Source organism: Hippopotamus amphibius, chromosome 6 (genome assembly GCF_030028045.1).
Source record: "Hippopotamus amphibius kiboko isolate mHipAmp2 chromosome 6, mHipAmp2.hap2, whole genome shotgun sequence".
In the NCBI taxonomy this organism is placed as follows: Eukaryota; Metazoa; Chordata; class Mammalia; order Artiodactyla; family Hippopotamidae; genus Hippopotamus; species Hippopotamus amphibius.
The window spans coordinates 134,576,507-134,580,346 of record NC_080191.1 but is presented as its reverse complement, the minus strand read 5'-3'; the positions used below and the strand labels follow the sequence as shown (position 1 = coordinate 134,580,346).

At 42.3% G+C, this 3,840-nt stretch overlaps 1 non-coding gene across 1 annotated transcript; it reads left to right on the top strand.

Moving 5' to 3' along the window:
* Positions 1-3,239: 3,239 nt before the first annotated feature.
* Positions 3,240-3,346, top strand: LOC130856273 (U6 spliceosomal RNA). The gene has a single exon (XR_009054551.1). It is a non-coding gene; the product is annotated as a U6 spliceosomal RNA (small nuclear RNA).
* The last annotated feature ends 494 nt before the right edge of the window (positions 3,347-3,840 follow it).

Genomic DNA, 3,840 nt, shown 5'->3' with positions numbered 1-3,840 from the left:
ATGCAACCTGAAGACAACAGAGGTAGCCACATGCTTCTCAAGAACCAAACTCTGATGTGGCATAAAAGAGGAGTTATTTTTCTACCATCTGTTTTACAATGCAGATTCCAGGAACATATATGCCTACACCAAGTACTGGCTGGATGGAGCTGTTTTGGAAATACCTTGAAAACAAGTGCTGTGTCTTCATGCCCAAGCAATGCCCAGGAGCTCCTCACAAAAGCATTTAACTGAGGATTCCTTTGTCCCCTCATCCTCTAGCAAGTAAATGTTTAAAAAAAAAACAAAATAAAACAAAAAAAACCTCAACCTCAAAGTGGGCATGGAGGTGGCCAACAGAAACTTTGCATAGTAGTAAGCACAATCCTGGAACAACTTGGATAAGAGAATTCTAGTTGGCCAACTCACAATAAGCTGGAAAAAAACTTGGTAGAAACTATGGTAAATTGTATTAATATTCAACATACCTGACACCGTTTCTACAGGAAGATTGCACCTTCTACCGTGCTGAAGTCATACGTGGCAATGTGACTTGTAATATCCTTTCCTGGAGCCCACCTTATTGAATTCAGGAGTAGCCACATGACTTGCTTTGGCAAAGACATGTGAAGAGAGGTGCTATGTGTCTCTTCTGAACAAAATCCTCTCTTTTCCTTTGACTGGCATGTGACAGGGAGAGCCCTCCTTCGACCTGAGTCACAGAGTAAAGATGACATGGAGCAAAGCGTCAGCTGACTTGCAATGGAAATGCAGCATGAGTGAAAAATGGGCCTTTGGTGTCATAAGCCACTGAGATCTTGGGGCTGTTTGCTGCCACAGCATAACTGAGCCTAAACTGACAGGTAAAATTTACTGCAACAAATTCATGATACTTGCATTTTAGACATTTTTCTTCCAAACAATTCAGAGTGCTTTATGTTCTCTCACTAATTCTCTTAAAAGCAGTGATTTTCCTGTTTTGTTGTTTTGAAATTATCTTTTAATAAATACAATTACTATTATGTTACCTCTGTCAACTAACACCAAGTACTCTTTTCCCCAGACTACTAAGCACACTGCTAAATGTCCCTGAAAAGTGCTTTGAGAATTTAGGAGTAAGTTAAACTTAAAAGTTTTTAATTTTAGAGTTCTTTCAGGGACCAACTTCTGCATGACATGTAAGGTGCTTAGAAGATGCCACTCTGTGCTAACAAGTAACAAGCTGAACAAATGGAAAAACCAACAATTCTTCTTAGAGCCATCAGAAAAGAGATGTCACAGGGCAAATTGCTACCCCTCAAATTGCAGAGATAGACAGGCAGATACAGAGAATCACAACTTACCAGAGCGGAAATAGGCAAGTAGACACCTCCTTGGAAACCAGTGCCAGGGTAGGAAAAACCAGAACTGTAACTGATGAACTGCTGGAGGCTAGTGTGGACAGCTCTGAGAGTTAAAACTCCAGGGGGTGAGGGGGGCCCAATACTTTTGTGAGTTTTACCTCCTGGAGCTGAATCAGGTTCTCACAGTGAATATCAGAGGATAATCCTCTTATGCTTCCAGCAGGGGGAAGAGAAACAGAACGATTTTGAAATACAGCAGAACATTCTATTCTTTTTAAAGAGGCCAGACCTTGAGAGAAAATATTTTACCAGAGCCTAAGCTACCGGGCTTTTATCAGAGCCTAACTGACCTGGGGGAAGGGAAATAGCCAATTCTAGCTTACATTAGCCATCCCACCTAAGGGGGCGGGGAGTTAGAGGTGAGATGAGATGCACTTGTGAAGTTCACAGCCCTGGGCCACAGGCTCACTAAAAGGCTGAAACCTAATCACAGGACTGAATGATTTCCTTACTCCCACACCTTAGCCACATCACTAAAGACTTATTTGTTGGGAGTTCCTTTCACTCAGTACATCATGTCTGGCTTTCAACACAATTATAAGGCATACCAAAAGGCAAAAAACACAGTTTGAAGAGACAGAGCAAGCATTGGAACCAGACTCAGATATGGCGGGAATATTAGAATTACCAGACCGTGAATTTGAAACATCTGTGATTGACATGCTAAGAGCTCTAATGGAAAAAATAGATAACATGCAAGAACAGATGGGTAAGGTAAGCTGAGAGATGGAAATTCTAAGAGAGAATCAAAAAGAAATGCTAGAGGGTTTCCCTGGTGGTGCAGTGGTTAAGAATCTGCCTGCCAATGCAGGAGACATGGGTTCAAGCCCTGGCCCAGGAAGATCCCACATGCCATGGAGCTACCAAGCCCCTGCACCACAACTACTGAGCCTGTGCTCTAGAGCCCGTGAGCCACAACTATTGAGCCCATGTGCCACAACTACTGAAGCCTGCACACCTAGAGCCTGTGCTCTGCAACAAGAGAAACCACCACAATGAGAAGCCCGTGCACTGCAATGATGAGTAGCTCCCGCTCTCTGCAACTAGAGAAAGCCCACATGCAGCAACGAAGACCCAACACAGCCAATAAATTAATTAATTAATTTTTTAAAAAAAAGAAACGCTAGAGGACTTCCCTGGTGGCACAGTGGTTAAGAATCTGCCTACCAATGCAGGGTACATGGGTTTGAGCCCTGGTCCAGGAAGATCCCACATGCCTTGGAACAACTAAGCCCGTGCAGCACAACTACTGATCCTGCACTCTAGAGTCTGCAAGCCATAACTATTGAGCCCATGTGCCACATCTACTGAAGCCTGTGCGCCTAGAGCCTGTGCTCTGCAACAAGAGAAGCCACCTCAATGAGAAGCCCGCACACCACATCAAAGAGTAGCCCCTGCTCACCACGACTAGAGAAAGCCGCATGCAGCAACGAAGACCCAATGCAGCCAATTAATTAATTAATTAATTAATTTAAATTTAAAAAGTGAGAGATCAAAAACACTACAACAGAATAAAGAATGCCTCCAATGGGCTTATTAGTAGACTGAGTACAGCTGAGGACAGAATCTCTGTGCTTGAAGATATGGCAAGAGTTCTATTATTTGGCACTTTAAATATAAATAGTGTAAATTTTAAAAATAAAGAAACCTCTCCATTTGGAATCCCTGAGTTTCAAAATATCATCTTTATAGGGCCGCTTTCCTTTGAGCATCATTCAAAATTATGAGATGGAAGAATCTGAAAAAACAACAGCCAGTTACAGCTCAGAACACTCTAACATCTGTTCCTGCCAGCAGAGAAGTGAGGTTTCCCCTTGCTGTTGCATTTGTCACCTTCTGAGTTAAAACAGAGGACCAGTGCTCGCTTCAGCAGCACATATACTAAAATTGGAACGATACAGAGAAGATTAGCATGGCCCCTGTGCAAGGATGACACGCAAATTTGTGAAGCGTTCCATATTTTTAAGTTGTTGTATAACAAAGGGAGTCCAACTCGAGGATGGAAGATGCCTTAGAGGACTGGGGCGGGGAGGGTGGGGGGGACTCGAGAGGGGGGGAGTCAAGGAAGGGAGGGAATACAGGGATATGTGTATAAAAACAGATGATTGAAACTGGTGTACCCCCAAAAAAATAATAATAAAAAAAAAAAAAACCAGAGGACCAGCAGCATAGTGAAAATAAAACATTAGAACACTAGTAAATTATCTTACAATACTCTTCCCAACATCTATTTGGTCCTGAAGCTCTAAAGACAGTCTTGCCAACAAAGTTTTGGTTTCTCTTAAACAGCTAGAGAAATACAGAGCACTCACAAGGGAAATCCACATAAACATCTATGGGTTTCTTTTTTTTATTTGTATCTCTGAAAATTCTTCTTTATATCCCATCTGGCTTCCTGGAAAGAAAGAGTACCCTGTGGACATCCAGTTGTTATAGTATTTTAACGTGCCATAGCCAT